Raw genomic sequence first — 21,150 nt, forward strand, 5'->3', positions numbered from 1 at the left:
ATAATTCACCTCCTTGCTCCTGAAACATTTCTCACTGAAGGCAGACCTAATTAGAGTAGCAAAACACAGAGAATTACAACACCACAAGGTGACTGAAATGGCATACGTTATTGATTTGCCATCCATTTCTACAGTGCCACATGAAGCTAATTAAATTTCAAAATGCTGTTCCTGCCAGAGAAGGAAACCTAAGCTGTGCAATACAGTATTTGTTTTATCATGAAACAACAGTCCTGCTGCTTTGGATACTGAATGCAGTACATTTTAAGAAGCTTTGCATTTACTATCCTTATCCCATTCTCCTGTGCACAGCCATTTACCAGTTGAGGGATCTACCAGCAGCTTTTCCTCCCCCAAGCAGAGAAGCCAAGTTTTCAAAAAAACAATAATCCAGCATTCAGGCTATACCTGCCCAAATTTATGGATAAACACTAAAGGGCATGAAACTGTGGATTCTGCGCATTCCCTCCCAGAATATTCAGAGGACACATCCCCAAGAATGAGTCGAGCAAGTTACCTTCACATATTTGGGAGGCACCTCTGCAGTTCTGCAAGCTGATAGCCCCTTCTGAAACTCACTGAGAACCATCCTGGCTTCCTGTGGTTAAATAATTCCCAGACAAGATGAGCATCCATTTCATTAGCCAAAATACAGATTTCATGCCCATTTGCACTCAGACTGGAAGACAGCTGCAGGTGTGGCTTCCGTTGCATACCTAAAACACCAGTGGAAGTCTGGGACTATTACATCCCAAATAGGTTATATGTGTGGAGAAGTGACTTGGAGAAAATGAAGAATATTGGCAAAATGTAGCATTTTGCACAGCTAATTACACACCTCTACTGTTAAGAATACCTCTCAGATCAGGTTTTATTCTCTTCATGCATATTCTCTTCATACACAGGGCCACAGAAGACTGGCATCAGGTTTTCAGATCAGATCCAACTTTCCTTTCTCATATTAGGCTCATGAGAGAATTTGAAATAGGGCAATGGTATGTGATTGTTTACTTAGGAAAAGTTGGCCCAGGCAAGGGCAAGGGCTGGTTGTTATACATGTTGTATAAACTATAAAACCATAAAAGCTTAAGTAATTATTAGACTACACTTGAGTAAGCATTGCTTCCCTTACTTAAATATCACCATCTTCTCATTTTGAAATTTGCTGTGGATTATCCCCATTCTTTTATTGCCAGATTTCAAATGCAATTAAATACAGGTATGTAATATATGTCTGGTTTTGGTCTGCTGTAAACTGAGTTAAAGCACTTGTGATGCTACAGCTGCTATAACATTCCCCTGAGGTGGGAATAAAATCTTTCAATAGAGAGGAACGTATGCAAATTTTAATATTTACACTTTATTTCTGCAGAGTGAATGAGTCCAAAGTTAAACCTTATGAAGACACATCACAAAACTTTGTGAAAAAGCCCTGCAGCTGGGTTTGTTCTACACTCAATACTTCAACTTTTCAGTGAAAAATCATGTATTGATACTGAAACAACCCCTAAACCAAGCATAAGAAGGCCTTAAGAAACATATTTGAAATAAATCTCCTAAGACTTTCACATTTTCTCCATTGTGAGCAAGGCTGCAATTTGCTTTCATTTAAATAAAAGTAACATTCTCAAAAGCACAGGAGGTTTTCTAGACTCGCGGTAGCATCACGAGACTCCACAATGTTGACACTTCAGGAACATGAGCCCTTGATATCAAAGCCAGGATGTTCCTGTGGTTTGAAACTAGAGTAAGGGAAAAATCTTTGTTTCTGGTTAAAAGCTTTTTATCAGCCACACAGATTCACAGTGACTGCACATACTAGCCCCACAGGCAAGGTAGAGATAAGTGCAATAGCTCAACCTCAGAGCTTGATTAACCTTTTTTTTTCCTGTATCTTGCAGCACAATCTCAATTTTCCTCCAAGTCACTGAATGTTCAAGCTTCAAGGGATCAGGAAGCTCTGTTATCAGCACTCCTCCGTTCCTAATTCCCCTATACTACAACTCTTTAGCTGCTGTAAGCAGAAAACAGAAGGCAGTAAAAGAACAGCTATTCAAATTCATTGCTAGTGTTAGCTACATGCCACTGCTTTTGCTGTGAATGGGAATTGCACCTGCCCTCACCAGGACTCTATTTGATGTAATTGTTGGAAGCACCCAATGCTTTTCTACAATTTTCATTTAAGAAGTTCCCACGAAAATCGTAAAGATGTGATTTGAGCTGTTTCACAATCCCCAGCTTTGCAATTACAAAGATACGCATCCACCCCGCAGAGTACTTTATTCAGGCTCCTAAGTGCTCCCTGACATCTAGGAACAATTTTCCCCTTGATTCTCCAGCTTGCCTACATTAGCACCTAGCTCAGTAGAAGAGGCTGGGAGGGATGGAGCAGGGGCTGCTGAGCACCCAGCGTGCACACATCAGGTGATTTCCCAACACGCTTGGTCTTGTTGCCCTCTGTGTCACTGCCAGCCATCCCTGGCAGCAGCAGAGGCTCCTGGGCAATGTGGGCCTATGGGGAGATTGTTTGTACATTTCCACTCTTAACTACTTTCCAGCATAAATTAATAAATGAGTCCTATTTATCAACCCGAATTCACTGACTCACCATATAACCCAGCCCTTGTTTCCAGACATCAGCTGTTTGCTATATTGCTACTGGACTACCAATAAATAAAAAAAAAAAATATTGCTTGCTGTTCTCTATCCCTTTCTTTACACTGGTGTAACAGTATCATTAGATCCACTACAAGTAATTCAGGGTATTAACAGAGCTGGAATGAGCCATCAAGCCAGCTTGAATCCTGCAAGCCTTATAAAATGTGGCTATTTTGTTTAGTACGCAGACTAAAAATGCTCTGTCAACAGATTTCACTCTGCTGTGAGATAAACATCCACCTTCTGTAAGGAGCCATTTTTTCTTCCTTGCAGCTTCTTAGAGCAGATTTCCAAATTATTTGACTCTCATACTGGTTTAAAAGAAGGACTTCAACACACATGGTTCAGATGATGTTGTGTAGATTTGCTAGAGACAATGTCAGGTACAGGGGCTATGACCAAAAGGGACTCAGACCAAAAGTGTTTCAAATAAGGGAGAGAACAAAGCCTTGATGAATGGCATCTCCTCTACTGAGTACAGTCCATTTTCTGGGTCAACGAACATTCAATTTGTATTAGCAACTCTCAGGACATACTTCAGTTGTTTACTTGCATTGTTGAAGGACTGGATGTTACCAGGGTCTGAGCTACCCTGGCGGCATTTCTGGGCCCCAGCTAGCTGTGCTGATCTGGAGCCATCAGGGAACCAGCTCAAATAGGAGTGCTTACTTTTTGTGAGCAGGAAGGCTAATGATTTTCTTCTTAATACTGAGAGATACAAAAGCAAGTGATTTTTGAGGACAAGAGCGGGTTTTTTACAGATTTTGAGTTGAAAATGCTCTGCCTTGACATTTTAATGAGCAAAAATAAGATTATAACATGCCTAAAGGCAGTATGCAATTTCATAAACAATATGTGTGTTTGCCTGCTGATGAGAGGAGTATCGTGTCTTATAACATTAACAAGATAAAAGGGTATTTCTAATACTTAAGGGGCTGTATTGTTTATTGGCAAAGCACTCATGATAAAACTTGTAAGCAAAGCTGATTTCTTTTCTACCATCTTCTTTCTAAATAATAAATAGTCAAAGTACTCTGCTAGTACAATTAGCTAAACTGACTTCAATTGCAGATGATTTATACAGTCTGAGAATCTGGCCCTATCATGCAGATGTGCTTGCTCTAGCCAGCTTTCTTGGAAGCTGTATCCTTTTAATCCACTACAGACAAAGAGGGAGTGTTCATTATTGCAGAATCTGCTACGTATTATATTTGTGTATTTTCCCAAACAGGTTGCTTAGCTCTTTTTAGAACAAATATGTTTGTTGGTGTTCTAAAAAGTAAATAATTCAATCTTTCTGCTTGAATATTGTATTGAAATAGTCAAAGAGGAGCCATTTTTCATAATACCTACCAATAATATTATTAGCAATTCATTGTGTACCTTCAGCTACTCTGTTTGGCTCTTGCAGCTCTGATCATCGTCCTCAGATTCTCCTCCCTGTCTTATATTACTTTTTAAATCTGCTCACGGATTCCCAGACCTATTAAGAATATAAACCTTTCTAGGCAGGCCTCTTTTTGTGATTTTGTTTCACACATAGAGTCCTAAACTACAATGAAATGCTCTGATTGGCATGACAGAGCATAGCGGCAAAAATCCTTGAAAGAGCCTCAGGGTTTGAAAGCATGAAATCTGAAGGGATGCCCAGGTGTCACTACCTTCACAAATGTCTGTGTGAATCCCATGTCCTCAGCCCTCTCCTGATGTACTGCATCCTTGCCAGCTGAGCATTTGCATCCCTAGTTAGCAGACCTCTGAATTATCCAGAGGTCAGCCTGCACATGTAGCCACACAGGCACATTGCTTAGCAGAGCTGTTCATTCTCTGTGACTCTGGTTTGGTTTAAACCAAGCTAAAAATTCACCTGGTTCTCAACAATTGCTCCTCAACCAAGAACTGCATTTGGTTTGAACTTATCCTACATTTTAATGTGTGTCGTCTTCCAACTCTTCAAGGAACCAGGATTGGCAAATATGTGAGGTAAACATGAGATAAAGTACATGAAATTTTAAGGCCTGAAAATATGAAAAGTCTCCTATGTGATCTGATTTCCTTTATATGTCTTCAAAATTCAGCTTCACATATGACAGAATAAGGTAATGCAGTCCAGTGAGTGATAGGTTTGAGGAAACACAATTTATTCAGTGTATCAATTGACTTCAAATCTCAGGGAAATTCTTTTCTCTATTATGTTCAGAACAGTCTACTTAGTCCTAAGACATAAAAAGGGTAGACACTTTATTAGATTGTCTGTAATTGTGACTTACCCTGAGATCACAATACCTTCCCTGCTAAATTATATTTTCATTGTAACTTCAACAGACTCACAGTCATTTAAAAAGTTTAAAATAGTTTATAAAAAGGAGGAAACATATGTAAAATAAATACTTGTATGAATGAAAATGAAGAAAAATGCAAGGCTTTTCTTTAATTAAAAACTGAGTAAAATCCACACCCAAACTCTCAAATTTTATATCTGACATAATTTTTGCTTTTATGTTTTTCAACAGCTCTATTTTGATGTATTCCTTGGATTTCTTTTAACCAACTGTATTAGATAGAGTAATCTAGAAAGAAAGGAGTGCATATTACATTATCTCAATGAGGTCTAGTGTCTATCAGTATTTCTTCAAACTTCCTAACAGGTTTTATTCAAGTTTATTTTTTGTGGGGAAAATGCTTGTAATAACCCTCAGCCATGGTTTACATTCAGCCTGCTTCTAGCAGAGAATCTTTCTCAAATTTGCAGTATTTCAAGATAACAAGTCACAGTACCTTTCAGAGAATCTGTACTGTAGCTTTCCAAAGTTTGTAATCCAATTGATACAAATCAGATTATCAGTCCCCAAGTAAGATCTACTGAGCTCACTGATCATCAGTTCTCCCTCCTTTGTCAACATGTGCATAAAACAAAACACTTTGCAAATCAAACTAAAGAACACTTCAGTCATTATCAAATATCAGGGTTGCAAAATATTTTGTCTCTTTGATCTCCCCTGCTGCCTCACCTAACAAAAGACAGGCTGCTTCTCTCAGGAGCAAAGACTACAAATCCTGCAGCTACATCCAGGATTCTATTCTCCCTGCTGCTAAATAACTGTTTCCACATAGGTGGCAACAGCTGCAGGACATCCTTTATAATTCAGTTTACGAAAGGTGTCTGGTGCAGACTTTTATGTAGCTCCCTTTCACAGTCTGACAATATAACTGTCTCAATTTTTTCCTCCTGAAACCAAAGTAAAAGCTCATGAAGAAAGCAAGAGATGGTTAGGAATAGTCCTTCCATAAAAATAATAATAATAAAAAAATCAGCCTGTACTTTCAATTTCAAGAAAGGTAAGTGTTTACAACATCTTGTTTTATACTTTGGGGTCCACCTCAGGCACCTGGTTGCTAAGCAGCCAGTCATCTCCATACTTTGTCTCTCAGGATCTCAGGATGTTGTTATCTCTTGCCTCTGGATGTAGAAGGCATTTGGAGTGTTATCTCTGAGTCTCTTCTGGGAATCCCATATTTTGTATCTCTTTTTGGATAGCTCTCTTCCATTTCAGCTTCTAAATGGAACATTTAGAACCCTTTGGTAACTTCTGATTCAGTCATTTATTAATCTTTGCTGTGGCAGATGTGGCACAATGAAATTTAGGAGATTAAAAGGCTGCGTTTCAGAGTGATGTAAATCCAGGCAGCCCTGCTGAGGTGAAAGAAGCTACACTGGTAACTACCTGCTGAGAGTCTTCCAGATTGATAATAATAGGATCTGAGTTTTGTTTCTTTTCCTTCTCATGAATAATCTGGGGCAAATGTGATTGTGAATGTAAGATTAATCATCCTTGACTGTATCTCATGTCTGCACCTCTATGAAATGTGCATTACCTCTATGAAATGTGCATTTTCCCTGCTGATCTTCTGTCTCAGTATGACACCCTTAGACCTCAAAAAAATCCAACCCAAAACACAACAGTGTTCTGCTAAAAAATGCTGGGCTACCTACAGCAATAGTTTTGTTTATATGTTTTATAAATCAATTTTTTTTTTTTCTTTTCTTTTTTGTTAACAGAGATGTTTTATAATACTTTAAATAACAGTTTATCTCTTGAAGCAAATATGGAAATACATCTTGCAGAGATGCTGATACTAACTAAGGGCAACTTAACACGAACACCACAACCCACATACTGAATTATCACATTTGTGTCATCTTAAAACAAAAAGGAGTCCAAGACCTGCTGGGAGTTGTTACAGTTAATACTCTGTCAGTGTTTCCACTCTTACTTCTGGGGCTCAAAACTTACACTGTTAAAATTGCTTTGCAATGAAAACATTCAAGTTCTCAGCTCTACGACAAAATAATTGTCACTGGGCCAAATCCTAAAGGTCTTTGCTTACTGCTAACTCCCACTGACTTCAGTGAGCATGTATCCTCAGTAAAGGCTCAGGGTTTGGACGGGTTATTGGAGGTTTTTTGTTGTTTGTATGTTTTGAAAAAAAAATATTTTTTAAGGTTTTATACTGTGTTTTATACTTTAAAATAAAGGATTTCTGCAAGCAGCATGAAAAACCTGACCACATTTGGCATTCTGTTACCTGGCTGACTTTATCTACCTTTTAAGTTCCATCCTCTTTTTCTTAAACTACTCTTTTCTAAACTGCGCTGCTCTGAAACCAATTATAGCTAGACCCAGGTGATATTATGCTTCTGCTTCTCCTGTCCTTCCTGGACAATTGTATCAATTCGTACTTTGTGTGAATACATTCTGCCCAATTCTTGCCTAGCTACTGTGCTTTAACTTTGAGATTATATTATTTTGTTTTTCAGTCAAAGAAAGAGATAGAACATGAGAAATGCAAGAATGTGGGTGCTGTATAGACTATTGGCTTAAAAGAAGCCCACAGGCCATTATTTTGTCTTACACGATCCCACAGGTTTCTTCACTCATTTCTTTGCTGCCTGTTCACAAATAGGGATTCAAATCCAAATTTTACAATTTGTTTTCATGTTTCCATTTCAAACACAACTCCATGAGAGATGGCATAGGAACTTACACCTTACAGAATATTAGCACAATTTGTTGGTTCCCTTCTGATTTTTCTTTTTCATGGTTCCCTTCCTCTTCTTGCACATAGTTTTGCAATCTGGTGCCAAATTTTCTGCCTTCTATCTTCCTTTTGCCCCTCCTGAAGGCTAATAACGTCTCCTTGTGTGAACACTGCTTCTTGCCAGCCAGGGCATTTGGCCACCCTGGCAGTGCTGGTTCAGGCACCACAAATCTGACAGGATCCATATGGTCCTGGTGCACATTGCTGCCCTGAAACCGCTCTGGCATGAAGTCCTGGATCTGGGGGCAGAGCTGGTAGCACACAAAGAGCAAAGCTAGTTAGTCCTCTGGGTTTCCTCATGCTTTACCTGGGAACCCACAGGGTGTCCTCCATCTCATATTTTCAGTTATTAAGTCCGACAGCAGCTACCACATACATAACAAATGCTGTGTCAACTAAAATTTTTTCTACCTTGATAACATTTTCCTTGTCATTTGTTCTGCATCCAGTTACCTTACTGTCCACCAGGACAAAAATATGTTTATTTTCAGATCCAGTCCAGATTTGGTACATTTTCCATTAAAGCTCTTCTCAAAGTGCAACTTACAGTATGCACTTATTCCTTTAAACAAATCTACTCTCTAATTTTCAAAAAGCACTTCAAAAATTTTTAAGGTAAAATTATGCTTGTAGTACCAGTTTCCAATGAGTCTTTTACTGCTACAGAAAGTTTCTGTCTAACTCTGTCTTTTGTCTTTTTGTTATGACTTTTTAGTCATGCCAAGCAAAAACTGCATTCAATGTCCTACATAAAGAATAGGCCAATTCTCCACATGGAAAATCTGTTTAATTCGGTGATGATATTGTCATGCAGATGACACACAGTTACTTGGCGCTTCTTGGAGACATCTGAAGGCCTAAACACTGCTCGAAGAAGTTGACAATGTAAACATGTATATTTGGAGATGTTAGTTAGCAAGAGTTGTTAAGTATGAGATTTATGATCTATCTTTGACTCCTTTTGCCTCAGGCTAATCCATTTCTTTTATATTTTTTCCTAAACCTCCAAGCTGCTGAACAAATCTTCAGCCAGCTACTGTTTCAAGATCAACCCGGCAAAACAAAACCATTTTATTTTTATCCTCACCAGCTGCACAATTTTCCTTCTCAAATTACCTCTATCAAAATTTCAAGATTATAATGACTGAACTCTAAAAATGTGGTTTCATACTGAGATAGCTGGTTTTGTGTAAAAAGATGGTTATATACAGGATACCATATGTAGAAAAGTAGAGAATATAACTCTTTCTGAAGTACTACCTTTTTTTCTGACTATGAAGACTTCTTTTTTTAAGTTCTTCAAAACTCTCTAAATTTAAACTGTTGCTAATGAAATCCTGCACAAAAACATCTAATAATTGTAATAATGTTTTTGAAAAAAGTTTGTAATACTGTCACGATGTTGTGTTCACCTAATAAATGAAGCTTCATAATTTTGGTATTGCAAGAGAAAAGAGCTGTTGTCATTGACATAAGTTATCAATTGTTTAATTTAATAAGAGTTACTGCTTTGACAGGAAAGTCAGGGATCTTAAAACTGTGAAGCCTTGTCTGACAAAAATACTATCTGTGACTTCAAGAGGAGCAGCATATTGCATGGGGCTGCTTGAGGGATTCAGACAGGCAGGAAAGAAGGGACATAAAAGGAAGAAGAAAGGAAAGTCACGTTAATAGAAAGAGTTTTAAAGAATGTGAATATGAAGCCTATAAAAGTGGGGGGGATTTCCATGAAAAGATTCCCTTTGTCTCATCTATTCTACTGTTAGAGTAGGTGCAGTTCTTGAATTCTTGATATTATCTGAGTAACACTGAGTTATAAGGCATGTGAAATATTACAGCAGAAATACAGCTACTGTCTACTGCTGAACTAAAGAGCAAGTGCAGTGCTAAATTCTGAGATTTATATCAATTTTGTCCCATCAGTTCCTTTTTTTAATATGCAGCAGAGGCTATGTGTGGGACTGTACTGGTGAGATATTAACTCATGGAAAGGAGATTTTTCCTTTTCTAGAATTCAGCAGCTGGTAGTAAAGACAAAATGACATTACCTCTATTGCTACTTTGGGAATATTGTATTTATTACAGTATGTTCTCTACAATGCCAGAAAAATAAATAGGCTAGCTTTCTCATCTTGTTTAAAAAATAACTGATGCTTTTTTGACTGGACTGAGTGGCTACTTCTTATGGCAGCATCTAGTCATAGTCTAGTGCATTCTCCTCTGAAGAAAATCACTCTATTCAGATATTTTTTCATTTAAGGTTTGAATGTCATTTTTTGGACCTTTATGAAATGTTTTTAATTTTTCTACCTTCTAGCAGGATGCTAGGTAGGTCTATTACAGCTGTTGGCATTCATGTTAGCTTTGATAATCTCTAAGGAAGATGGCCAGATAATTTTTCTTGGATGCCAGGCAGGTACTGTTAAAAAAAGCCAGTGCTGTTTAAGGGCAGAATTGCAGCCTGAAGAAGTCTGTGGGAACCTTAGCTTCTGGGGAAGGCAGGAGCTCAAAAGATTTTTCAGCAGCAGGGCACTTGAAAAGGGCTGTTTTGAGTAGCACTGGTCCTCAGTTACCTACCCCAAAAGGAGGGGAAAAGATGGGGAAACTAAGAAGAGGGCTTTATTTCTTCTCCATAAGGAATGTTTTGTACTACCTCATTGTTCAGGGTTTAAATGTGTGTATAGTTTCCTGTATGGACACATAAAACCACAATGAGTTTACATCAAGGGATAAATAGGTATCCACACATGAGGAACAGGCCATGTAAAACTAGAATATGTGAGGAAGTTAAATGCAACTGAAGGCATTCCTCTGTGAGTAATGGAAATACAGCTTGAGTATGGGTGAAAGGGAAAGTACAAACTGTGAGGTTTGCTTTTTTTCCAAGAGTACTTCTGGCCTGAGTGTCAGCATCCACACAGTGCTTATGAAAGGTCTTTTCCCCTAACAGAAGAACCACCATCCGTTTTCTTAACAGAAATATCTAAACTTGACTAAGCCTGGAATGTGGAAGTTTTTCCTGTAAAGACTAATTGTATCAGAGAGACTGGTCATGGTTTAAAGCATTAGTGTGAGAATAGGAGCAGAGAGGGAAGAAAGAATCATTGAAAGGCAGAGTGTGAGTGGGCGAGGTAGCACAAAAGTTAACTGGATCTTTAATGGTCAGGAGGATGAAATCCATTTGTCATTATAACCAGCTCCAGGAGGTAGATCTAACTGCTGTGAACCTGCCAAAGATTCCTGTGTGCCCATAGTTCGTGAAACTGGTACATGATTCATCTCGTGGCTACAGCTCAACAGCAGCACTTCACACTCTGAAGCCTGGACAGACTCATACTTTGCTCTCTTTTTCTCACAGGTTCATAACTTTCCATTATAGGGCTGTCTGCAAACAGCTGTTTTGCTTAGCAAACATTTTCAAAGTTTGAATGATGTTATTCTGCTTTGGCATAAAAAAAAAAAAACCAACTGCAGCTTTTCAGAATGTCTTTGAGAGACCTGTGGGCAGGGGAGGGGAAAGTCAGACAGACTAGCCATGCAGGGGGACAGACAGCTGACCAGTCTTTGTAGGCAAGGTTCAAGACCTCACTCTGACAGAATCTCAGTGGTGCTCACCTCACTTAAAACTGAGCTTTTAACTCAGCTGTAGCTGCTTGCTCTGGTCAATGGAAAAAAGATTTCTGCTCAGAGAGGCTAATTTAGATCACACAAAGCAGGCTCTTCCTCTAAGTCACCTTTGATAAAACAGTTTTGGTCTGTGCTCCATTTATAATAGAGGAGGACTGAACTACTAACTTACCTGCCTGTAGTTGGTCTCTAATTACAGGTGAGGTTGTACAATGTAACCTGGGATGCATTTTTCCCTCCTCTTTTGTCTGGAAATTTCACTTGCAATCAGGGAAAGCACCTTAGCAAAAGTTTACACAATTAAGAAACTGAAAAAATCCTCAGGACCAGATGTTTTGACATTGAAAAATAAGCAGTAAGTGCTTTTTTTTTTTAAAGCACTCCAGAAGCATGCATTTCACTGGAATGCTCATTATCAGAAATATTTGGCAAATCATTACAAGTCACCTTATGTTTATTTGTAAATTATTCCTTAATTAGATAATTTAAATTAAAAGATGTTGTGTGAACATAAGTGAGAAATTATCTAATACCACTTATAAATAATATAAATAAGTACACAAAGAGATACAACAAAAATTTTATATTCCAGGTCGTTGAGTTGACTAATACTAGCTGATAAGAGCAAGTGCTTTTTTAAAATGGATTTGAGCCTGAAACTCCTTAATAACTGGATTCTCAATTGAACTGCACAGCAGTCAGGGACTCTGACAAGTTTACCTTTATGAATGTTTTGTTCACTCATGAGCATAGAGATGCCCAGTCCAGGGCTGTTTCTCACTGTATGCACAGAGGCAAGAGAGGCTGGGTCAGGACTTTTAGACTCTCATTTCAGTCACAAGATATTTTGATTTTGGGAACCACAGAATTTAAACTGACAGGGAAAACACTGGCAAATCAATGACAAATAGTACACCTATATAAGTGACAGTTTAGAAGGTGACTTGTTTGCATTGTGCCAGAAATCTGACCCTTCCCTTGGCTGAAAAAAGCTGATGTCTCCCTTCACTACTTCACTATGAATGAGTAATTTTTGGAAAAAAAAAAAAAAAGAAAAAAAAAAGGAAAAAAAAAGAAGAGAAGATGAAGAAGTTGAATACTGAGGTAGTGGGCATTTGTCTGTAAGACCATATTTAACAGTATTTGCTATACCAATCTGTCAGGTTGACTCTGCCCTCTCACCTGCACCTGTGCCTCCAAAGCATACATTTCTTTGTCTTACTCTGATGAATAAGTGAAAAAAAATTCTAAATGCATATTTTAATAGCTCTGTGAACACCAGTTTATAGTAATTTTTCTCCTTTCTTAGTTAAGCCTAATCATCAGTTACTGTAGGTCAGCTTCATTTTCCTTTTCTGTTCAGAATCCTAGACTGCTAAAATGATCTTCATTAATAAAGCATTACATGTGTGGCATTTTAATAAAGCTTTTAAATGGCACTCAGAGATGGAGCATATTGTGTCTACAAAAAAGTAAAGCATTACAATTGTTGCTGTTACTTGCCTAAAGGATTGCAATTCCATATTGAACTTGCAGCCTCCTGTGGCTGGGAAATGCCTCTGTCTCACAATTATTCATGCTATGGTATTTTCAACACCACTGCAGCCCCTAAACAGTAACACTTCCATTTGACAGTACTTAGCAAACCACTCTCATCACTTAAAAACTGGTAAGCTAAGAAATGCTGACCTGTCAGGGAGAAAAATTCCATGAGCCTCTAGTAATGTGAGACTTCAGACATGAAACTCATTTTATTTTAATAAATAAGAAGATGGGCAAGCCATTTGTCACATTTAACTGCTGATGTCAGAGACACAAGAAATCTGTTTTTCAGACATCGGTTGTAAATAGATTTTACAGGGTTCCTGAGTTAAATTCCCTGACAAGGAGCATTTACTCTCTCAATTGGTTTACTGAATCAAAGGGAGTTTCCTCCAACAGAGGCATATGTCAAAGGAAAACAAATTTAAATTATTTCAGTCACTCACACATAGATTTCTCATTTTCACAGCTGGTTCTCTTTGCTAATGAACATGCAAGGTTTGCTTATGCTTCAGCACTTTCCTGGGAAGTGCTTATTTAACACTGAATGACTGCTTGCCTGTGCAACTGGAAGTTGTGCAGGACTGAGTACTGTGTTAAGAATATTCAACTCACGCTCACATCCATAAGCCTAGTCCTCTGCCTGACAAACATGAGTATAAATTTATCAAATATGGAATCTTATACCCATCAGGAGTATGCAGCAATGGGTCCTAGGCAGTAGGCAAAATCCTTGTCCTACAAAGAATTGCAGTTTTGCATCAAATGGTTAGGACTTACTTGAATTTAAATTAAATAAAGTGCACAGGAAAAATGAACCTCTAAGCCATGTTTTGGATTTCAAAAATCCAAAACTGATGTGCTCCATTATACTGAAGAAATTTCAGGCCTTCAGCACTCTCAGATACTTAGAGGCATATTTTAGACAGTATCACTCTTTGGAGTGTGACACAGAAGGACTCAAACTTTTAACAGCAGAGCTGCCTTGAATGTGCTTGGATGTGTAAGATACATATAATTTCTCCAAAGCTGTTACTACTAATACTAATGCTATGAAATGAAGATAAATAGAAAGACTCTGTGAATGTGTGCTCTTGGAAAACTGCATGAAAATAGTTATCTCAAAAAGGAATTTTGGACTAAGAAAAAGTCTACAAAGAAGGTGGGGAAGGGAACAAGAAAACAAAAAAAGTAAAACAAATGCTGTGGAAATAAAACTGGATCTTTCAAGCACAGCTGCTTAGGTCAAAAGATATTAATTGTCAAGAAAAGCTGATTCCTTTGAAAATGTATTTTAGGAGATGTCAATGGACAGCTTTGGGCTAGAGAAAGAAAAAGAAGAAAAAGGCTGTGGTACAGTAAGGATTGTAAGGATAAAAGGCTGGTTTGGAGCTTCAGCAAGCACTTCAGCTTACCTTCTTCCCAGAACCATGATCCTGGGGAAAAACAACTGGAACAATAGGAAAGAGATTACAGAAATTTATGGCACGCCATTAAAAAAGCAGTTCAATGTGTCTGTTGAGGTGAAAGGGAGAAAAGAAACTAGTTAAGCTCTGTTATTAAATTTTACTTTGAAAGTCTAGAAACAAGTTTCCTTAACATGTTTTATCAAGACAGAAATGATGTAAAGTGAAATGGAGGTCTCTGTTGAGAGGCAGGAAATGTGATCACAGCAAATACAGATTTGTAGATCTGACCTCAACAGAATTTGACAAAACCAAATCAAAATGAAACAATAAAAAAAGAGAAATCTTCCTAGATCAGTTGTAATGAACAAGATGAACAATTCTATAGACAATTTTCTAGAAAATGTATTAGGTCAAAGGTAGACTGTGTCTACTTGGATTTCATTTAAATTATTGAATATGTTCCTGAAAGGGAATCTATTAGCCAAGACAAAAAAGGAGGAAAGTTGTAACTAAGTTTTGTGGAAAGTTCAGTGGGAGATGGATTCTGTTGAAAGGAGAGGTTGAGGGCTGGTCATTGGTGGAGTTCTTCAAGAACAGCACTGACATACTTTTAGCGTCAATATTGCGCTCTCTACTTTTATTACTGGATTTTTTGCAAAGATTACGCAGGTCATAAGGCCATTTCCCTCTGGCATTGTTGAGGAATGCATTAAGCACAGACAGCTCCGTGTGTGCAGCTGCAGATTGAGCTCTGGGTGGCAGGACCCCAGGCAAGACTGTGAACTGATGACCCCTTGCATAACAAAGGGTATGGGGACCTGTGGCACGGCCTGGTGACCAGACACAGAGACACGGCAGGGCTGAGGACTCCAGGCTTTCCCACGCTTACCTGTGAAGGTGTGAACCCCCAGGGTTTCCTTGGTTTGGGGTCCCATCTTGGAGGCAACCACCTCAAGCTGTTATTTTGCTATTGCACCGTGATTACATTTTTTTAAGGATCGAAACATCTGAAAATGTGGCATGGGAAATCTGGGGTCAGGTGGGTAAGGAAACCTGGTGTGACTGTGTGAGTGTGGGACGTGAAGCTGGGAAGAAGCCTTGGTCCCATCTTGGGAGGTCCAAGAGGGACTGTGCCAGAGCGACTCCTGGATGGTCAGACAGTGAAGCTTCTTTAACATGAGGTGGGAAGCATTGTCACATATGAGGAGGCCTGGATCTTGAGGGATGGAGTCAGGGAAATGTGATGAAGTTCAGCCCTGGAAACGCCAACTTCGGTGCCTGAGACCTGATTCAAACCGCTGCAGACGAGGACAGACAAATGTATCCTGCCTGGATCCCCTGGAAATTCCAGAAAAATAGAATGGAGACCTCTGGTTCACCAAGGGGTGACTAGGAGACACAAAGGTTAGAAGCAAGGTTTCTGGGAATTAATGATACTGTGCAAGCTCTCAGAAAATACCATGCACAAACTCAGTCACTCTTTTTCAAGAAAGATTATTCAATACTGAAATGGAGGCACTGCTCTGCTACCAGAATGAGATGAAGAATGGTGAGTTTATTTTATGTCAGCCCAGATTATTTAGCATAAAAAATTAAAGGTTGGTAAGAGATATGAAAGTCTATTATGGGATGGAAACCTGCACCAAGAATGGAAAGGAGATGTTTAAGCTAAAGCAATATTATTAAAATTACAATGGCACACAAGCTGTCAAAAAAATAAATGTATGCTGGAATTAGAAGAGGATGAAGCATAGAGGACATCCCTTAGCCATTTTTAGACCACACAGGTGTTGGCAGAGCTTTTTACAAGTAGTGATAAAAGCTGAATTCAACAGAATTACTTTATGAAGAGGAATACAGTGTAAGAGACTGGACAGTGGACTGAACTCTCTTCCAGCTGTGTAAATAATTTGTTTTGTTTCAGTGAAAATTTTCACTATTTTAAAAATCCATTTGTTTTTTTCTTACCACACCAGATTTCAGTCAAGTCATTTTCAGTTGTAGAAATGTAATAGATGTCTTCTCCATTTTGACACCATTTAAAGTGTGAATAGAATGAACTGATTACATTTCTACTTTGTCTTAGATATCTCAAAGTACCTAGAAACTTATCTGACATATATATCAAAGTAAAAACAATACCAGAGAGTTTCAATCAGAACAAGAAGAAGAAAGTCAAAATAAGTGTAAACACAAGAATGAGTCTGCTGAGGAGACGTTGACTGGTTAGAGTATTACTTTCCTGCTTTAATGAAACTTTCCTTTTCATAGTTTGTTGCAAAACATGTAAAAATACTTAAACTAATTTCTTTCCCTTAGTCTTACCTTCACAGCATGTACTCACCATTTGAAACAGAGGCATGGAAGTAACACTGAGGAGGAAAACTGTTCTTTCTTCCTCTTTCATGGGATGTTTTTAAGCTGTTTGGTATTGCTTTGAAGACTAGAGCACCAGTTTACATGCTGTGTATTTATCACTGGTGTGGAGGGTGAAACACTAACTGCACACCATACTCCCTGCCCTTTTAAAATATTGATGAGTAACCATCTATGCAGCCTCATAAAGTATTAACTCTTTAAGTGGGGAAGATCTCTGCTTAACAGCATGGCACAAGCTCTATGTGATTTAAATGCCACACAACCCAAAGAGTTTCAAGCTGTTTATGTTAGTCCAATATCCAAAATTACACCTGGTTTTGAACCTCAAGTAAGCAATATTGCTCTATTGATCCAGCAGGACAGGTATGTAAGCTCAGTCTTTGTGATCGATGTGGGGATATTCATAAATGAAGTTCACACCTTGAACTTCAATGCTTAATCCTTTTATTGGCTTCCTACTCTTTTCAGCTTCCATTTTATGTACTGCTTATTAGGTTAGCTCATGTTGGAACAACTGTTGCATCTCCTGAATTGCCACACCTGAATTTGAAGATAATGGGCTGCATTTCCCTGAATATTGTCCACTAGGTAGTCAGTGTGCGAAAGTGTCAGATTGAGGCTGACTCATTTATTTTTTTAAATACATACTCCAGATACCATATATATTTGGAGATTTAATTTATCTTTTTCCTTCAAATTTTTTTAGCTGCTCAAATTACCAAGCTGACCTGAGTGTGAGCAATTTCTTTGACCCATGAATTAGTGGTTCAGAGGAAAATTTTGAATCCTTCCAAACATGTGTGATTACAGAACAACACAATTATAGCTGTATTTTAGCAAATACAGTAGACAGAAATGGGAAAACTGTGGGGAAAAAAATTGATCTTCACAGAAATCCATCAATATTTTCAAACAAGTAACTTTTACATGACAGATAGCCTGCTGTGGTAGGGGTAGGACTTGATAAACCCTTCTGAAGTATATGAGAAAGCCTGAAAGACTTTTAACATATTGACATGGAACTCTAATATCTTGAAGATCAGCAGTGCTAATCTACCTTAGTGGCACTAGCTCAAACATTGTACATGCTCAGGTATCCCCTAAAACTTAAAAATGCTAAAGGAATTTTCAAAGATAACCCTATTTCCTAGGAATACCCCAGCCATTGCTCACAGAAGATGGATAACAACTTGATTCATAACTAAAGAAATGAGCAGAAGTGGGTTCTTTCCTCTTCGTATACAAATGCCAGTAAGATAAAACAAGAATAAAGTTAATAATAAAGAATTATGTGCCAGCTACACTAAAACACAAAGAAATCATGCCATGTGTAGGATTCCTTTCTTTAGACACATATTTATTCAAATTTTAGTTTTCTTTACAAAATTCCAAGGTACATTTAGATAAAACACATCAGGAACATGATCGCTACTTCCACTAGATTTCTGCTTATATTGCTAAGTTAGTGGTTAAATAAATATGCAATATGTCTTTAATTGCTACCATCCAGAAGAAATTTTCCCTAAGGATTCATTAACTAATGACTTCCTCCCTTGCTGAGTTGTAAATTTACAAAAGGCTTTGGCAAACTAGTAATTTGCTCTCTTGGAAACCAGATGTAAATGTCCCAAACAGGTGGGAGCCAGAACTACAACTACATAAATGTAAAAAATTTAGCAATTGCAATTTTGTGGTACCCTCCTAAAGTCATTCTCCTGGTAAACTTTAAAGTATCCACTTGAGTCATACTGAGGTGTGAAGTAAATGCTTTCAAGAGCCAATAAATTAGTTTAATAAATTAATTATTAGTTCTGCAAGATTCTTAGCCACTCAGGCTCTAGGGTTTTTAGCACAGTAGCAGTACATAAAGTACCACAGGATGGTTCTTTGAACAGCCAGGGCGTGCTCACCAGCAGCTATGCTCCTAATCCACAGGAAAAGGTGGTGGGAGGCTTTAGCATGTGTTTAAGAGTGAGCTGCTTTCCTGCAACAGAGGTGTGTGACTAACATGAGAGTCATCCTTCCAAATTTCAGCTACTTGGTGGCAGCCTGAAGTTCTGCCTCTCAAACTCAGCTCTAGTCAGAAGTTGCTGCACCTGCTCTCTGTCATCTTCTGAGTGCACTCTGGAGGGTGAGAGATGAAACTCATTTCTGGACTTTAATATGAGCAGGGATTATGTGCCACCAATGTCTAGGATTACACTGGACTGGATGAAGCTTGCAGCTATTAGTTCTACATAATTTTTTTCAAAATTGCTAATCTGCTGAAGTGTTTTCAAAGTCATTTTGAAGGTTGCTATCCTCCATGTTGGTTCTGTTTGTATATTTGGAGTTCATAATAGGTGGAGAATTTTGCCAAAGAAAAAAAAAAGGCAAGTTTGAAGTGTTTTGCCACAGAAAAAAGTTGTTGTGGGCTAATTAGATACTGCACAAACAGTTTCGCAGTAAATGCAGTAGACATGAACTTGTTAACATGGGCACAGAGAGTTTCTGAAGAAAGCCTAGTTTCCACCGAATGACAGGATAGCTCCCTCAGCATGGGACATCACAGGATGAAAGCACTGACCTATGCTTCTGTCAGACTCTAGTTTCTGAAGTACCTTAGGAGTTATCTTAGAAAATAAAAAAAAAAAACCAAGCATAAACAGTATCTTTATGAAATCACAGAATTTTTTCCATCCTCCTGTTTTCTTGGACCAAAAAAAGAAAGCTTATTACCCCAGTAATCAGAAGGCTCTTTTGACTCTATCTATTGCAATGACAATACATCATGCTATCTGATCGTATTTGCAATTCTAAAATGTGAATACACAGATTATTTGTTTGCTAAGAATATCTCTATCCAAGCAATGGAATCAACTTCATGGTCATAGCTTTTGCATATTCCAGTGTATTTCTTCAGATGCTCAAAAGACTGAAAAAAATTGATGATGATAATGTTTGATCATAAACTAGTTTGCAGCCTATTTGTTCTCCTGCCAGATGTGCCCAATTCCTGTTGTCATCCTTGGAAGCACACGGGTGCACAAACAGCAAGAGGGGACCCTCTGAGCAGGTCTCCACTTTCTCAGAGTTTTGGATCCATGCCAGCCTGTTTTGGGAAGAGCACTCTGCAACCCAGCGGGAGAGTCCCTCAAGCACCGTTGTCACCAAGGGGCACATGGAGCTCCTGAGCCACTCTGGCACAGGGTGAGGATCCCAGCCGGGATCACGGGGAGCACACAGCCCACCGTGCACAGCCCACAGCACTCGAGCAGCTGGTGCTGGCAGGGCAGTGAAGCCTGCAGCTACTTCTGGGACCTCACTAGGGGCAAAGCTTTCCACTGCCCATATAACACTTCAGTAATTCCAGAGAAGGGGACTCAGGGGGGTGGGATTTAGGTACCGTATCCTTTTAGAGCCCAGGCTTATACCAATAATCCATTTACTTTTCATTTCCCATGAACCAGGGAGACTCCAGTAGCACTAAATGGGTACAGTGAATATTGTATGCTTTATTACTGGAAAAGCTCCTCTCTTTTAAAGAGGTTGTAGTATCACACAGGGAATACCTCAGCTCTCCTCCTTGGAGTACAGCTTCTGAAAAAACATATAAAATAAAAAAGCCCAAAGCCCGCGTCAAAACTCTACCCACACAGACAGATAATTTGAACCCTCCGGAAAGTGGAAAGCTGTAACTGCAGAATAACATAGCAATCTTTCTATATTAGACCCAGGCAGCCACTGCCTTTAAACACAGGCCAGCACAAGAGCTTCCCTGTCAAGCAGCTGTTTTGCTCCCACCTCCTGAGGCTTTACCCACCTGTAAGCTCCTAGTGACAAGAACCTCCCTATTTTTACATGCGTACACAGCATCACTATGAAGCTCACAGAAAGATCTGTCAGGTGCTATCATGGTATCAATCATAAGTAACAGAGGATCAGTGAAAGCATATTATCCAACTCAGCTGCAAGGAACTTTGATTATGTAAGCTTACTACTTTGCCTTTTGCCTCTCTGTCTTCCAAGTAACAGCCTGGCAGTCAGAAAAACTTTTCACATGCAAGTCAATTAAAAATTCAGAGGCCATGCCATTTGAGCTGAAAGCTGATTTTCAATAAGGTAAATTGAACCACATTGAAAAACTCACAAACAGAAAAAAGGCTGTGAAAACAAAAATCCTTTTCTTTGTGATGTACACGCGTTGTGATAAAGCTGTGACTTATCTCCTGCTTTAAGAGACTCATTAAACAGTGAAAGTTCACTGATGAGTCTGCCAGAGAAGTAAAGCCAGGTGAAATACCCCAAGCCTCCAGACAAAATTATTTTCTATGAACCTTTGAGGAAAATAAATTTTCCAACAAAAACCCTTTAAGTGATCTGATACTTGGTGTGAAAATAGCTAACAATGCCCGTTGACAACGATCCCCTCCCTGAGCCCCGTCACTAGCCCAGG

The 21,150-nt window shown here is 38.7% G+C and overlaps 1 protein-coding gene across 1 annotated transcript in view; it reads right to left on the reverse strand.

Moving 5' to 3' along the window:
- The window catches only part of STAC (SH3 and cysteine rich domain), a 71,706-nt gene that overhangs the window by 50,098 nt on the left and 458 nt on the right, over window positions 1-21,150 (reverse strand). The window lies entirely within an intron of this gene.

Source organism: Ammospiza nelsoni, chromosome 1 (assembly GCF_027579445.1).
Source record: "Ammospiza nelsoni isolate bAmmNel1 chromosome 1, bAmmNel1.pri, whole genome shotgun sequence".
NCBI lineage: Eukaryota > Metazoa > Chordata > Aves > Passeriformes > Passerellidae > Ammospiza > Ammospiza nelsoni.